The sequence below is a fragment of the Spea bombifrons genome, chromosome 3, assembly GCF_027358695.1.
Source record: "Spea bombifrons isolate aSpeBom1 chromosome 3, aSpeBom1.2.pri, whole genome shotgun sequence".
Taxonomy (NCBI): domain Eukaryota; kingdom Metazoa; phylum Chordata; class Amphibia; order Anura; family Pelobatidae; genus Spea; species Spea bombifrons.
This window is the reverse complement of record NC_071089.1, coordinates 40,971,288-40,989,316: the sequence shown is the minus strand read 5'-3', so window position 1 is coordinate 40,989,316 and position 18,029 is coordinate 40,971,288. Positions and strand designations below refer to the sequence as shown.

The 18,029-nt window shown below is 44.6% G+C and overlaps 1 long non-coding RNA gene across 1 annotated transcript; it reads left to right on the top strand.

Annotated features, from left to right (window-relative positions):
* The first annotated feature begins 2,323 nt into the window (after nucleotides 1-2,323).
* On the top strand, nucleotides 2,324-2,445 carry LOC128484613 (uncharacterized). Its single transcript, XR_008351178.1, has 2 exons — nucleotides 2,324-2,375; nucleotides 2,408-2,445. It is a non-coding gene; the product is annotated as an uncharacterized LOC128484613 (long non-coding RNA).
* Nucleotides 2,446-18,029: the final 15,584 nt, after the last annotated feature.

Here is an 18,029-nt window from a genome sequence, read left to right as displayed (position 1 = left end):
TTTCACATTTGTTTATCTGATTACTCTGGTGAGAAAGTGAGCCTCCTTTTATTCATTCAATATGTCTGAAGACCCTAATCCCTCTCAGGACTTTATTCTATCATGGTTGGAAGCTAAATTATCTTCCTCCATGGAGTCTCTTATTGCTAAAATGGCACAACCTGTTCCTGCTCCTACTCCATTGGATCCCTCTCTCCCACAGGAGATTTCTGAGGGTGATTCAGAAAAATCTGCCAGCAAAGGCAAAGGTCCTGCAAAACGTCTCAAGTTGCTTCAGGACAGGTCACAGTCTCTAGACATTGAGGACGCTAATTCCGGGGGTGTTCTTCAACTCCTCGATGAATGGAAAGCAACATCTTTGGATGACTCGCAGCACTCTGATTATCTGGCTACATCCAGAGATCGTCACTCACAATATATCCGTGAGTCGACCGTGGGTGAGCCCCAGCAAAAGTCTACTAATGAACCGCCATTACTGTGCCAAACTCCTTCTGCTGACACTCCAGTATCAGACCCTGCAGGGGTTACTCTATTCGAGCCATCCAACATGCGCCATCCAAAGGCTACAGAATGGGCTCCTCCAGAACACCTGAGTTTATACCTTCAAAGATGGCTACGTAAACCCTTAGATAAGGATGTACGAAATAAATTAAGAGCAGAATGTCCTCGCCCGATCATTCCGGGAAAAGTAGCGGTCACTCCTGAATTTGACCAAAATGTAGTTTCCCTCCTCTCGCAAAGAGGTCGTGACCACTGTTCCCTCTAAGCTGTGCGCTTGTGCGCGCGCACATAACTTTTTGAGGGAGCGCACACGATCTAACATTGTGCGCACAGTACCTAATGGGGAGCTGGGGGAGGGCGGGCAGTCCGTCCAGGGTGACGCTGGCACTCCTCCAGAGACGGACATTAATGTCCGCCGCTGGAGGAGCAAGCTCGGTTGGGGAGATCAAAAATCTCACCCCAACCGGCTTAAAATCAATCAAGGGAGCGGGAGGTCTGTTGCTATGCGCGCGGCAACTGATGCTGTGCGTCGGTATTTGAAGTCAGATCCCGGCACACAGCACTGAAGCCACGCCCACCTTCTTTACTGCACCGGAAGGACAGAAGAAGAAGAAGAAGAGTCAAGAGGAAGAACGAAGAGGATGAGGAAAAGTAACTAACAGAGGAAAGGTAGGAAAACATTATGTATATGTATATATATGGATATGTATTTATATATATGTATGTATATATGTGTATGTGTATATATGTGCATGTGTGTATACTCATGTATACTCATAATATACTCATTATTGTCATTATCACGGGTTATAAGCTGCAGTCTCACAAGCCGTCATATACAATAATGCAATATACTATTTCCCAGAAAAAGGGAATTCTATATGAAGAAGACAAAATTCTCCTCTATTTAGAATAATGAAACAATTATATTTACCACCACTTGTTGCTGTTGTCCAACTGGTCCTTGTAGAAGTTAACCCAGGTTCAGTGGCAAGAAATTAAGTGGAAGACAATACAACTTACTAAAAGTTATATAGGTTGAGACTCAAAGTAATTCTAAGAGTAAGATTATGGTGCCAGGATCTTGAGATTCCAATTCTTTGGGGTAAATTTAAATGAAATGAGTCCGTCATGGTCTGTCTGTTTCAGGATGATCCTCTAATTATTAAAGACATAAGCTTTTAAAGACATAGCTTATTATCATAGCCTCCACCTCTTGATTGGAATTATCCAATCATAACGGGGGGTTTTACCCATTATAATTAGGACTTCTACTCATATTTACACCCTTGTAATTTCTTAATTTACCTGCAAGAGACGCTCTGGTCTAAGAAATAACTTAAGACCATTACATATGTGTTAGGAATTTATCCTTGGTCACCTTATCTTTAGATGTTACCTCCTAGATAGTAAATCAGGTCTTTGTAGTCACCCATATCTCCAGACGTTGCCTCCTAGGTAGGAGAATTAGGTTTTGGTGGTCTTACGACGTATCCCCCATTCCAATTTACATTCCTAAGGATATGCAGTGTCTACTCCTTAACTTTCTCATGGAAGATAACATTCATAGGATCATATATACCTGAGTACTTCTTTGTTCTCAATTATAGAGGGAACAAAGACACACAGAAATAACCGTTATATGATTAAATAAAATAAAATGGCTCTGACTTTTTGTCAATGCTCTGGCATTTTGTACTCATGTAAATACAGAATATATAGAATACATGTTTTCTATCATAAAATATCTGACACTATATACTAAGCCAGACACTGAAGCAGTAGGCCTACACCACATCAATGTTTGGCTTAGTATTTAGTGATTGGGGTTATGCTACATTATTGGCAATGTCTGGCTCAATGTATAGTGATAGGTGTTGTGCTGTGCCTCAGTATATAGTGATAGGTGTTATGCTGTACCCCTGTCAATGGTATGCAGTTTTTCCCAATAAAAAAAAATAGTAATATATATATATATTGATCCTTTATGCAGCCTGGAGCCCCCGCTCATGATTCGCTCATAATTAATTTTTGCTGTGAGAATTTCACCTTTAGTCCATAGTTTAGACCAGTGATGGGCAACCTTTTTGGCGTGGTGTGTCAAAAATCGGCAAAAAATCGAGCATAACTCGCGTGGTGTGTCACTTCGACAAAAAAACATAATTTTGCGCAATTTATAGTTTAAACTACAAAAATGTATAATTGCAATATATAATTGTATTTAATAAACCAAAAACAAATTATTTAACACACCTGCTTAGTAACTACTTACCTTTCAGGAGTCCTGCGGTGGGGGTGCAAGGCCTCTGTCTCCCAGCTCTGCCACTGTATGGAACAGTATAGAGTGATGGGAGTTATGATGTACTTTAGAGCATAATTATATAATGAAAAATACATTGGAAATGGTACAGCATAACACCCATCACTCTCACACACTTACCAATCCGCATTTACCAATCCACACATACCAATCCACACGCATACCAATCCACACATATATACCAATCCACACACATACCAATGCACACATATATACTAATCCACACACATACCAATCCACACATACCAATCCACACACATAAACCAATCCACACACATACCAATCCACACACATACCAATCCACACACATACCAATCCACACACATACAACAATCCACACACATACACCAATCCACACACACATACCAATCCACACACACACCAATCCACACACATACACCAATCCACACACACATACCAATCCACACACACATACCAATCCACACACATACCAATCCACACACATATACTAATCCACACACATACCAATCCACACACATACACCAATCCACACACATACACCAATCCACACACATACACCAATCCACACACATACACCAATCCACACACATACCAATCCACACATATACCAATCCACACACATACCAATCCACACAAATACCAATCCACACACATACCAATCCACACACACACCAATCCACACACACATACCAATCCACACACATACACCAATCCACACACATACCAATCCACACACACATACCAAGCCACACACATATACCAATCCACACACACACACCAATCCACACACATACCAATCCACACACATACACCAATCCACACACATACCAATCCACACACATACCAATCCACACATATACCAATCCACACACATACCAATCCACACACATACACCAATCCACACACATACCAATCCACACACATACCAATCCACACACATACACCAATCCACACACATACCAATCCACACACACATACCAATCCACACACATACACCAATCCACACACATACACCAATCCACACACATACACCAATCCACTCTCACTGTATGCTTTCCTACCTTTCCTCTTTTCTCCTTACAGCTCCTTTTCCTGCTCTTCGCTCCTCTTCTTCTTCAGTTCTTCTTCCGAGGGCACGGGGTTCAGAGGGAACGGACAGCGGTGGGCGCGGCTTCAGTGTTGTGCGCCGGGATCTGACAACAAACCCCGGCGCACAACAGCTGTTGCCGCGCGGATCGCAAGGGAGCGGTATCGGAGGTCTTTAACAGACCTCCGGCTCCCTTGAGTGATTTTAAGCCGGGTTCAAGGGAGATCCTTGAACCGGCTTAAAATCACTCAAGGGAGCCGGTGGTCTGTTAAAGACCTCCGATACCGCTCCCTTGCGAGCCTGCTCCTCCACCGCCCCGTCCCCCGCTAGGTACGCTACTGCACGTCCCGCCCCCCCTTTTTTTGGGGGGGTGACACGCGCAGGATTTCCTGCGATTCATCCTCGGCTCCTGCATGGCCGCCGAGGATGAAAGAATCTGTGCTGGAGGAACGGGTCCTCCAGCACAGATTCTTTCATCCTCGGCGGCCGTGCAGGAGCCGAGGATGAATCGCAGGAAATCCTGCGCGTGTCACCCCAAATGGCTACGCGTGTCACCACTGACACGCGTGTCATAGGTTCGCCATCACTGGTTTAGACCATGGAGTCAAAAGGGTTGGAAATATATAGCTCCACCCCCTTGCAATGTGATTTTTTTTCAGCTCCACCAACTTTATATGGACTGTAGAAGCATATTGTGCGCACAAAATTTTGGCTCTGGGAAAAATTTTCTGCGCACATCACCCAAGAAAAATTAGAGGGAACATTGGTCGTGACCCACGTAAAGGCTTGGAACAAGGCCTGAAAGCCACACAGGACAAACTTTTGGATATTGTGGGTCCCATTACCCATTACCGTGCCCTACTTCATAATTCTATTTTGGATCCTTAACTAATTAGAGACTGGGTCCTAAGGGTTGTTTGCCTGCTAGGCAATGCAAATGTGGCTATTTCCACTGAACGAAGAAAGGCGGCACTGCTAAGGATGGATCCTCGCCTAGCGGAACTGGGATCCAAAGAGTTGGACTCCTCTGCCAATGGACTCTTATTCGGCGATACTTTTGTGAAAGAATTGAACAGATATGTTTCTGTTATGACATCATGGACAAAAGCCAAGTCTTCTATGCGGAAAGTCTTCAACCCAGACACCCGTTTTTCCGCCAGGGCTGGACGACAGAGGAGCCGTGTCTCCAGCCGCATCACTCCCACAGGCTCCAGGAATTTCCAACAACAGCAGAATACATCTTTTTACAGAGGATCATACCGTCAACGTGCTTCCAACACCCGAGGCGGTTACAGAGGCAGAGGATCGACACCATTTTCCAGAGGTCGCTTCAATTCCGGTAAATCCTGTGTCTCTTTATCATGCTTCTCTTCCACAGGTGGCCGGCAGGATATCCCGTTCCTACCATTATTGGATGAAGATCACGTCCGATCCTTGGGTTCTTCATACGGTAAGAGGTTATCTTACAGATTTCGTTTCTCCTCCCCTTCAAGGTCAGTTTCCTCCTCCGATTTTCAGAGCCACTTCTGCCTCCGACCTCATAGACAACGAATTGTCGTCGCTTCTACAAAAAGGGGCGATAGAACGAGTTTACGGTCCTCCCGTTTTTGTCAGCTCAATTTTCTTGGTCAAAAAACGCACGGGCGATCTCCGCCCAGTTATCAACCTGCGAGCTCTCAACCAGTTCATAGCCTACCATCATTTCAAAATGGAAGGCATTCATCTATTAAGAGACCTCATGAAAAAAGACGACTGGTTCACTCGTCTCGATCTGAAGGATGTTTATCTATCGGTTCCCATTCATCCTCATCACCGCCAATTCCTTCAATTCCTTTGGAATCATCAATTATGGCAATTTAATTGTCTTCCTTTCGGCCTCAGTTCAGCCCCTTGGTGCTTTACCAAGCTTCTCAAGCCAGTGATGGCTTTCTTCAGGTCCAGGGGCATAAGGTCCATAATTTATTTAGACAATATCCTTCTATTTTCCCAATGTCCAGTACTGCTTCAATCCCAAACTTCATTCATCATAGAGACTCATTTTTTGGGGTTTCTTGTCAACATGCAAAAATCAGAGTTGATTCCAACTCAAAGAATTTGCTTTCTGGGTTTCGACATCGACTCAGTGTCCACTCTTCTTTGCCTTCCAAAATCCAAGATTGCCAATATCAAGAAAGAGATTCGTGCTCTATTGCGCATCGATTCTTGCCCCTTACGGAGACTATCTCGTATGGTGGGCCTCCTCTCTTCTTCGATCCAGGCGATTTTCCCAGGTCCTCTGTACTACAGAGCGCTCCAAAGACTAAAAGCATCTTACGACCAACCGGTACACCTCACTGCAGAGGTACGTCAAGAACTCCAATGGTGGCTTTTCCACATGCAGGCCTGGAACAGCCGAGCTATTTTCGGCTCTCAACTGGATTTCGTTCTCGAATCCGACGCCAGCATGCTAGGTTGGGGAATATACAGTGAAAACAAGATATATCCTTCATTCATTATTGCACTTTATATGCTTTCATCGCGGCTAAATACCGCGACTTGAAGATGTCCAAATAAAATCAGCCGATGGACTTGCCGAGGAACAACAGAGTCGCCACTTCGTTGATCCTTCAAATGTGATCGTGTAGATACGCATCCGATGTGGGCAGAGAGTGGACGAACCGAGAGCCGGAGAAAAGATGCACGCGACTATGTAATCGCGTACACGACGCCAATTACGTGAAGGCAGACCAACAGCCGGATTGGACGCGTGATGACGCAAGACGCCCAAAACCCGGAAATAAGCGTATTTAACCGAGGCATGGACACGAAGCACTTTACTTTTATTTTGTTTGACTGCAAACATACGTACAATTTTATTTTTTCTCCTGAAGAAGTCAGTGCATAACTGGCGAAACGCGTTGAGAACGAGAACATTACCTTGAGAGAGTTACCTCAACAGTGGACTTGGGACTTTGGTTTACCTTGCGTTTTTGCACACTATTGTATATAGCTGTGCCCTTCACAACTATAAGTGTATCCAGACTTCCCTTTCCTCAGACCTGTGAAGATACTGCACCATTTGTGGTCTCTTCTGTTTTTATAGATTTTAGAAGATATTAAAATCCTGCAACAACCCTACTGAACCTTGATGAGCTTAATTTGTTCAACTAGTTTGTGAGTAGATCTTACACCCCTTTTTTATTTTCATTTTTGTATACATATTACACTATTGGTGTTGTTTTTTGTTTCTCCCCATGTATATGCGTTCCATGGTTGTGGTATTGTATTTCTGAGCATCTTGAGGAAGAGTGTCATTGGAGGCTGCTATCTTGGGGAGTATTCAGTAATATTATTATTATTATTATTTTTATATATTTTGTACACCTTTACATGTGGAATTTGGATTGTTGTTTTGGTCTAATGCTAGGTTGGGGAGCAAGATCATCAATGGAGGCCACGGGAGGTCGGTGGTCTCAGGAAGAGAGCACATTACATATAAATCATCTGGAACTCATCGCGGGATCCTTCGCCATTCGCAGTCTGGCAAAAGATCGATCGGACTGCTGTCTTCTCTTACGTATGGACAATTTTTCCGCAGTCCGATATGTAAATCGTCTTGGAGGTACACGTTCCAAGGGTCTGACGGAGATAACGAAACAAATTTATCAATTTTGCTTCGAAAGAAACAAATCCCTGTTGGCAGAATATGTTCCGGGAGTGGAGAACCAAATCGCAGATTGGGTTTCCAGGAATTGGAGAGATGCCAGCGACTGGATGATCCACAGGAGAGTCTTTCGTTCCCTCGATTCCCTCAGTGGTCCTCTTACGCTAGGTCTGTTTGCGTCTCGCATAAACCGTCAGACTCAAAATTTTTTCAGTTGGCTTCCAGATCCAGAGGCTCTGGCCACGGATGCTTTCTTACAAACTTGGCCACCATCGGGAGCTTATGCTTTCCCTCCTTTTTCTCTTATTCCCAGGGTCATTCAACACCTCCTCAGGACCCAGATGTCTGTGGTTCTGGTGACTCCATTATGGCGCTCCCAGCCTTGGTTTCCAGCTCTTCTGGAAATGTCGATCCAGGATCCTCTAGCACTCCCTGTTATCCCGTCTCTTCTTCGGGGGCCAGAAGGTCAGTCCCATCCTCTGATTCTCGAAGGCCGTCTCTCCTTGGTTGCTTGGACGATTTCCGGGGATTTCACTCTGTCCAGGGATTATCGCAGCACGCTAGAGAGTTGCTCAGAGGTACACACCAGGCTTATAGAGCCGCATGGAAATCCTGGTCTGCTTGGTGTGTGGGATGACAGACTGATCCCCATTCTGCCCCTGTAGCTTTTATATTAAATTTTTTAGCAGAAATGTTTTCTTCCGGCAAATCTTATAGCTCCATTAATATGTCTCGTTCGGCCATTTCCAGCGGCCATATTGGATCCAAGGAAGGTCCCATTGGTAAGGATCCTTTAGTTTGTCGTCTTCTCAGAGGTATTCGTTTACGTAGACCTCCGAATGCTCGATGTGATTCCTTCTGGGATGTTTCCATACTCCTTGATTTTTTGCGGCAATGGCCCAACAATGATTCTTTGACATTACGTCAATTATTGGCAAAACTTACTTTGTTGCTTTGTTTACTCTCATTTTGTTGTGTGTCCGATGTTCGTGCTTTGGATGTTGGAGCTATTTCCTTTTCTCCTGAAGGGGTAATTTTCTCCATTCATAGACGTACGAAAACTTCTTCGACTTCTATTTCTTATCCTTACCTCACCGAGGATCCCAAACTTTGTATCGCCAGATGTCTTCAGACTTACCTTGCAGTTACGCGTCCAGCTTCTCAATTTTTAATTTCTTATTCTAATCCTTTTCTTCCGGTTTCTTCGCCAACATTGGCGAGATAGATTCGTTGGCTTCTCACGCTTGCGGGTATCGATCGTCATTTTGGGGCACATTCTGTCCGAGGGGCAGCGGCCTCGGGTGCTTTCTTCGCCGGAGCTTCTCTCTCAGATTCTTCACACAGCTGATTGGTCTCGTGCATCCACTTTTAGGTCTTTTTATTTTCGACCATTAACTACAGCTGTCTTGCCTTTATTGGCCCAACGTTAAAAGTGCAAATATGAGCCTCCTGTCTTGCACTAAAATTACACAATTATTCTAGACTTGATGACCGAATAATTGGAATTTTAATAAAGACAGGAGGCGAATATTTCCCTCCCTCCCACCCCTTTTGATTGATTATTCTTATCGTATATTATGTATGTTTATTGCTACCTGGTGGGATGTTATCTTTTTTCTCATGTTTATTTTAATATTCCTTTTGGTATATTGATTATTTTATGCTTACGGCATTCAGATGCTGTCATGTGTCTCTCTTCTTTTTTCAGTGTAAGCCATTATGTGAGGTGTCCAGGTTCCAGTTTTTCCAGGTTTCTCGGGCTTAACGTTGATGCTCCAATCAAGTTTTCTTCAGAGGGTTACTTACCTTCCGTTCCATGGTTCGGGTACAGCAGAAAGAGGAAGAAGGAGGGGCTGCTTCCACGTTTATATTGTTGAACTTTTATATGATTGGTTACCAATGTTCTATTTTTGTCTTTGCTGCTAAGGTGACAGTAAAGAAAGTCTATGCAAATATTCGCCTCCTGTCTTTATTAAAATTCCAATTATTCGGTCATTGAGTCTAGAATAATTGTGTAATTTATATGTATCCAGAGATAAACTGCCCTCCTGAAGTTGTAGTGACTTCAAGGGACAAAACGTTCAAGGCCCTGAAATCATTTAGTGGAAAAGTTATTTATTGTGTTATAATATTTATTTCAAGGATTAGTTGCACTCAATTGTGGCTTCAGGCTTCCCATTTTGAATGATCAAGTATTATTTTAGCCCAATAACAAAAGTATAATTCCATAGCACATTACTTTTGGAAATTATGAATGCCCCCCCAGTTTGACTGTGGTATCTTGTGTGCCCCTCCTATATATTGTTTCTAGAGTCGCCACTGCTTGTGGTGCACAGAGGTGTAAGTGCAGGACACTCCAGGGGCATTCGCCCCTGTGAATCTTATGGTCCTGTAACTGCCGCGCTGGGGGACGGCGGCAGTTCCAGCAGGGATACAGGTGGTTACGCCCATACCAGCAGGTTACTTATTTGGTTATTAATTTGGTTATTAATTGGTTGTTTGCTTCCATTTTGACGAAGAATATTGATATATTGTGTCAAAATGTGTTGTGTTAATAATCTTTGACACTTTGTAAAACATTAATAAAGGTTGAGTGTCGCGGTGCTGCTGATGATTAATAAAGTTTTGAAATAAAGAAGTGTCTCATGTCTTATTTGTAAAAGAGATACCAAAAACTGGACGCTACTTCATTCAAGAGAGGTGAACCCATCAGGACCTGGGCTCTTTCCTTGAGGAAAGGATTTGATGGCTCTCTATTTCTTCTAAGCGAATGGGGGAATTAAGATCGTCCCTGTCCTCACCTTTTATGTAGGTGTTTAGTAAAATAAGAGTCCATGAGCAACAAAACCCGGTGGCCAGATTCCCAGATGACAGATTATAAAGCTCTCGGTAATATCTTACAAAGCATGTAACTACCGCATTTGCTCGATTTTAAGACAAGGTTTTTTTCAGAGCAAATGCTCTGAAAAAGACCCCTCGTCCTACAATCGGGGTTGTCTTATAATCAGACCTCAAATAGGTCTCACTATGAGACGAAGCTCCCGATCCCCCGCAGCACTGCAGGGGACCTGGATCCTCCTGTCTTATGCCCCCCCTCAAACTTACTGGTGCTTCTGACTCCCCGGTTATGTAGCCGGGGCAGCGTGTAGATAACTTCCGCTGCAGCCGGAAGGAGATGCGGTTAGCAGCGGGGGTTGTCTGCGTCCATCGTGCAGACCTTCCCCTGCGCAGTGGAAGCAGGCAACCCCCGCTGCTCACCTTACCTCCGTCCGAGTGCAGCGAAAGTTGCCTACAGGAATCGTGTAGACGTCTACACGCTGCCCCGACTACACAGCAGGGAGTCTGAAACACCTGTAAGTGTGTTTGGGGGGGAGTGTTAAATGGGAGGCATAAGGCATTTCTGGAGGCAGAGTGCTCTATGAAATGCCTTTTAATCCCCTTAATGCCAATCTGCCTCCAGAAATGCCTGGGTTGTCTTATATTCAGGCTTTTTCTTTTTTTCCTAAAGTAATATTCAGATTTTGGGGGGTTGTGCGAGGGGCAAACGAATAGGATTAGTAGAACGGAGAACCAAAGACCCAGAGAGGGTCCATTCGGTCTGAGGTGTGCAGGGAGGGCAACGTTAGGAGCTGTAACGTAGCTGTGCAAGGGAGAAGCGTTGGTTAAATAACCATAGCCCCTCCCACAACTACAGGCTAATATACATCAGCCTTCACATTTGTGTGAGGGGCAAACGAATAGGATTAGTGGAACGGAGAACGAAAGACCCAGAGAGGGTCCATTCGGTCTGAGGTGTGCCATGACTGACGTACCAGGTAGGCCTATAGAGGGCAAAAAGAAGAAGACACAAAGTTAGTCATACCATAACATGACAATATGAATGACCAAGCTTATAAAGCGAGTGACATGAAGGCATTACGCATTCCCGAGATTGGTTGTGAGGTATAAAGAAGGAAACACGAGGAGTTCCATCTGCCTAGCTTTTAATCACCTGGGCTGGAACTTATTCTTAGGCGCTGCTGAGGCTGCCCCGATTATGCGAGCGGGTTAAGGCCAATCCTGGTACGTAATAACCTAACATATCTGATAAACATGACTGACGACAACAGCTCCCTGGGGGAGGGCAAAAGAAGACTGGCTTTCGGTTTCCCAGTCAAAAAAAACAACAACAAGGCTCCCAGGACTGCAACTGGGCACCAAACTGAGTCGGTAAGAAAAAACGTAATTCGTGTACTTGGCCGGACTGATTCGTTTTCGTATGACCGAGGGACAAAACGAAATGATCAGCAACAGAACACAAGTCCGAGACTTCAGAGATGACGAAGAATAAAGCGTAATGGCCAGTACCCTCGGTCGCATGAACCAACGAAGGCTGACTTACCGCCCCAGTAAAATAAGGACTGCAACTGGGCACCCGGGAACATTGGTAGGAAGAAACAGTGTACTCGGACCGGATTGATTCGTTTCGTATGACCGAGTGACAGCTTGTAATGATCAGAAGAACCGAAGCTGAATTAAGTACAGTAGCCAGCTCACCAAGCTGCCTGCATCCGAAAAAATTACATGGAAGCTTAAGCACTATACATGTACCAGGACTAAACAGGATGTCCATTTAACATTAGCAAAGCTCTTACTCGCCATCCATTGGTAAATTACTGGGGGACTTCCCTGGCTTGACCTTGCATACCTCTAATACGTTATATCCGGGTGAGAAGAAACCAGAGAGGTTCTTTAGAACTACAATATTGATCTTAGACTTCTGTTAGGAAAAGCTTCATCGCTAAATGAAAAGGCTTAACTGTGCTCACCGTGAACTAATAGCGGATACGGTCAGATTGTCAGCTCTGAGGGACAGTTTGCGTATAATCGTCAATGTGTGAAGAATATGAGTGGATGATGACAGTCGCTGTGCGAGACCAGAAGGCTCACACTGAATCCTTTCTCTAAACGTCCCACTCACTGGAGCTAGAGCCTGAGAAGCAGACATGTAACGGACACACGGATGCGGAGCCTGAGAAGCAGACATGTAACGGACTCTTGGACATGGAGCCTGAGAAGCAGACATGTAACGGACTCACGGACGCGGAGAAGCAGACACGTAAAGGACTCACGGACGCGGAGAAGCAGACACGTAAAGGACTCACGAACGCGGAGAAGCAGACACGTAACAGACTCACGGACGCGGAGAAGCAGACACGTAACAGACTCACGGACGCGGAGAAGCAGACGCGTAACAGACTCACGGACGCAGAGAAGCAGACACGTAACGGACTCACTGACGTGGAGAAGCAAACCCGTAACGGACTCAAGGACGTGGAGAAGCAGACCTGAAAAACGGACTCACGGACGTGGAGAAGCAGACAAAAATTACTGCAGTTTTTCTGAAGTAATACTGCAGTTTTTTGGACATGAAAAAACTGCAATACTGCACTTTTACTGCAGTATTACTGCACATTTACTGCAGTTTTACTGCATTTGTACTTCACTGTACTGCAGTTCTACTGCACATTTAGTGCACTTTTTTTTATATTGCAAACCTATAGTTGTACTTCAATGTACTGTAGCTTTATTGCATTTGTACTTCCGTACAAAAATAACTGCAGTACAACTGCAGTACAGTGAAGTACAAATGCAGTAAAACTGCAGTAAATGTGCAGTAATACTACCTACCCCATAGCAACCCCATGGAACATCTGTTTCTTCCAATTATTGGAAGAGGAGCCCGGTTATAATGATGGGAACCGACCTGCCAGTAATCTAATTATAGAAATGGGAAACCAGACAGTGAGATAAAACAGAGTACCTCAATAATAACGTGAGCTGGACACTTATCCTAAATAACACGGAGCACAGTGAAAACATAAAAAACCTACACGACTTATCACACAGCCAAGCTGTAATCGTGTAAAGCAACGTGAAGAAAAAATTTTGAGCGGGACGGTTGATACGTGGAACCGCCTCCCAGCAGAAGACAACCATGAATACCTGAATAAGCAACAAGAGGCAAATAGCAGTACCTAAGGTGGCAGGAACTGCTTAAGCGGCGACTAGTTATAGACCTATAGCAGAAAGTACTGGAAGACCAAAAAACAACAAACCACGTGACCTTGACACTTGTCCTAAATAACACGCAACACAGTGAAAACATAAACAACCTACATGTCTTATCACACGGCCAAGCTGTAATCGTGTACAGTAACGTGAAGAAAAATCCGAGCGGGACGGTTGAAACGTGGAACCGCCTCCCAGCAGAAGCGGTAGAGGCCAACGAGTATCTGAATTAGCAACAAAAGGAAATAACCTTGATGATTCTCTTTTCCTGTGAATAGTGTACCCATATAAACTATATATTGTTTTTTCAAGGAGGGATAGAGCTTTCTTTTGATACCATAGTTGGATGATTAGCTGAAAATTTAGAATTAGAAATTTAGTAAAAACTAGCAAAAATTAGAAAAAACATCTAAGTTTTTTTTACATTTTCCCTCTGAATCCTCACAAAATTAGGTAAAGAGACAGAAAATTCCATCCAGATTTATCAATTCAGGTATCCTGATTTCAGAAATACCTAATTTATATAGATTTTCCATATTTTCCCAGCACATATAGGCAACATACTATAAGGTGTACATTACTTTATACAAAGCCGTTAAATTGTTACATTAGGTATGATGGGACTACAACTCTAATTTTAAACAAATAAAACAAAAACACCCACAAAGGTATATATTTCTGTAAAGCAGACAATCCAGGCTATCCTATCAGGGGTATTTGGGCACTCTACATGCAGGTATTTGGCCACCAATCACTGTCAAAGGTGGCCACAGAAATTAGTTCCTGCACTTTTTTCACAAACGCGTCTTAGTATTTTGTAGTATTCTTAGGATTTTTTGTACAGGGTATGTGTTACGGCAGAGAAATCTATGCTAAATTGTTCAGCCGCCTCTCCTGAATACGGAAATACCCCACATGCCTAGTTTTTTTTTGTGGTTTTCTGGACTTTATAGGGGACAAACGGGACCATGCGCGTTATAGATTCCAAACGTGAAATTTTCACATTTTGCTTTAGTAGACCTATGTTTCATTTGGGGCTGCTTAGCACCCCCCTAATTATAAATACCCCCATAAAAGCATATATTTCTGTAAAGCAGACAACCCAGAGTATCTCATCAAGAGCATTTGGACAATTTCCATGCAACCATTTGGCCGCTAATCACTGCCAAAGTCAACTGTTGCTCTAATTTTGTGCACTTTTTTCACCAACACTTCTGTGTTTCTGAGGATATTTTGTACAGGGTATGTGTTACGGCAGAGAAATATAGCCTAAAGTGTACAGCCGCCTCTCCTGATTACGGAAATACCCCACATGCCTAGTTTTTTTGTGGTTTTCTGGACATTACAGGGCATAAGTTGTAACGTGCCGGCAAACTGGATCACGGTGTGTGCTAAGCCAATGCTATCTATGAAGCACCTTAGCAGTCCCCCAGGAGAACATGTTCCCATAAAAGTACACATTTTTGGAAAGCGGTCTACCAGAGTATTTCACCAGTAGCATTTGGACAATTTTCATGCAGCCATTTGGCCGCCAATCACTGCCAAAGTCAGCCATTGCTCTAATTTTGTGCACTTTTTTCACCAACACTTCTGTGTTGCTGAGGATTTTTGGCACAGGGTATGTGTTACGGCCTAAAGTGTACAGCCGCCTCTCCTGATTAGGGAAATACCCCACATGCCTAGTTTTTTGTGGTTTTCTGGACATTACAGGGCACCCACCAACTAAACCCAAATTTATTTTAAATATTTTAAAGTTTTTTTTTTAGGTTTTTTTTTGAAGATCGTGGGGAGTAAAGGGTTAATTTAGGGTTAGGGTGCTCTGTCTCTCTCTCTCTCTCTCAGATGGAGGAGAGAGGCAGAGCATCTGCAGTAACGGTCACACGATCGCTGTGATTACTCATCACAGCGATCGTGTGACATTGCTGCCGGATGTGTGGCTCTGGGGGACTGCCCAGGGTGTGGGGCAGTCCCCCAGGGCTAATAACATACCGGAGGGAATGCCCGATCGCACAATCATAGATCTGTAACAGTTTACCGGCATTCGTGCCGGCAACTGTCACAGCTCCCTCATCGGAGCTATTGGGTAGCCCAGCAGGGTCTAGACAGACCCTGCAGGGGATACCCTGCACTCCTGAGTAGTTCCGGGTGACGTCAGCCTCATCGGAGTGAAAGGGTAGCCCAGTAGGCAGGGGCGTACCTAGAGTATTTGGCACCCGGGGCGGATCCTGTATGTGGCACCCCCCCACACACACACTTTAAAACTACCTGGCCGAAACTGAATATGACCCCCCCACACACACACCATAAAAAAATCTAACACTTTTATTTAAAGTAAGTAACACACCAAAATAGGACAAAACAATTAAATAACAATATATATATATATATATATATATATATATACGATGTCAAAAAATAGAGTATATATATATATATATATATATATATATAATTGTTAACAGCAATCACATTCCTATCATGCCCAGGCATACCCAGATTGCATGCCCTATCTACCCCTTCTCGCTCCCTTCTGCCCTATCTACCCCTTCTCACTCCCTTCTCCCTATCTACCCCTCCTAACTATCTACCCTCTCCCTCTTTGAAGTTCACTTACCTTTCAGGAGTCCTGCGGTGGGGGTGCAAGGCCTCTGTCTCCCAGCTCTGCCACTGTATGGAACAGTATAGAGTGATGGGAGTTATGATGTACTTTAGAGCATAATTATATAATGAAAAATACATTGGAAATGGTACAGCATAACACCCATCACTCTCACACACTTACCAATCCACACTTACCAATCCACGCATACCAATCAACACACACATACCAATCCACACACATACCAATCCACACATATACTAATCCACACACATACACTAATCCACACACATATACTAATCCACACATACCAATCCACACATACCAATCCACACACACATACCAATCCACACATATACACCAATCCACACACATACACCAATCCACACACATACCAATCCACACATATACCAATCCACACATATACCAATCCACACACATACCAATCCACACACATACCAATCCACACACATACACCAATCCACACACATACACCAATCCACACACATACACCAATCCACACACATACCAATTCACACACATACACCAATCCACACACATACACCAATCCACACACATACACCAATCCACTCTCACTGTATGCTTTCCTACCTTTCCTCTTTTCTCCTTACAGCTCCTTTTCCTGCTCTTCGCTCCTCTTCTTCTTCAGTTCTTCTGTCTTCTTCTGAGTGCACAGGGTTCAGAGGGCACGGACAGCGGTGGGCACGGCTTCAGTGTTGTGCGCCGGGATCTGACAACAAACCCCGGCGCACAACAGCTGTTGCCACGCGGATCGCAAGGTAGCGGTATCGGAGGTCTTTAACAGACCTCCGGCTCCCTTGAGTGATTTTAAGCCGGGTTCAAGGGAGATCCTTGAACCGGCTTAAAATCACTAAAGGGAGCCGGTGGTCTGTTAAAGACCTCCGATACCGCTCCCTTGTGAGCCTGCTCCTCCAGCGGCGGACATTGCTGTCCGTCTCTGGAGGGGTGCTGGGTGCCGGCAAGTTGGCACCCCCCTGATGAGCGGCACCCGGTGCGGACCGCCCCCCCGCCCCTCGCTAGGTACGCTACTGCCAGCAGGGTCTAGACAGACCCTGCAGGGATACCCTGTCCTCCTGTGAACTTCCAGGTCACATCAGTAGCGACGTGACCTGGAAGGGAAAGCCTGATTGCGCGATCGGGCATTTCCAGCTGTAACAGTTTGCCGGTATTAGTGCCGGAAACTATTACAGCTCCTCATCTGAGTGATCGGGTAGCCCAGCAGGGTCTAGACAGACCCTGCTGGGCTACCCGATCCTCCCGTGAACTTCCAGGTCACGTCAGTAGTGACGTGACCTGGAAGGGAAAGCCCAATCGCGCGATCGAGCATTTCTATCTGTAACAGCTTTCCGGTTTCGCGCCGGAAGCTGTTACAGGAGATCGGGCAGCAGAAAGCCAGTGACGCTGGCTTCTACTGCCAGGAGGGAGTCCAGGCTATCAAACGACAGCCTGGTCTCCCGTGCAGCGGCAGGGATGTGTCCCTGACGCTGCACGAAGGGCTAGACGTTCCGGTACGTCCATAGGGGTTTCTTAGTGGGCGTTTTTTGGACGTCCCGGTACGTCTATAGGGGATTGAAGGGGTTAACACAGATGTTGTAATTAGGCACTATTAGTAAAAGAAACAAAGAGAAAGAAACAAAGAAAAGAAACAAATTACGAAGAAAGTGGAAACAGGCTTGGGAAGGTTTAGGATTGATTAACAGCACCTGTGCAGCGCCCTGCATACACAAAGCAGTCTGTAAACAACAAGAAAACCCCACGTAGACCCCTTAAAGGAGTTAATAAACGACCAAGCAAGCAACGAGAA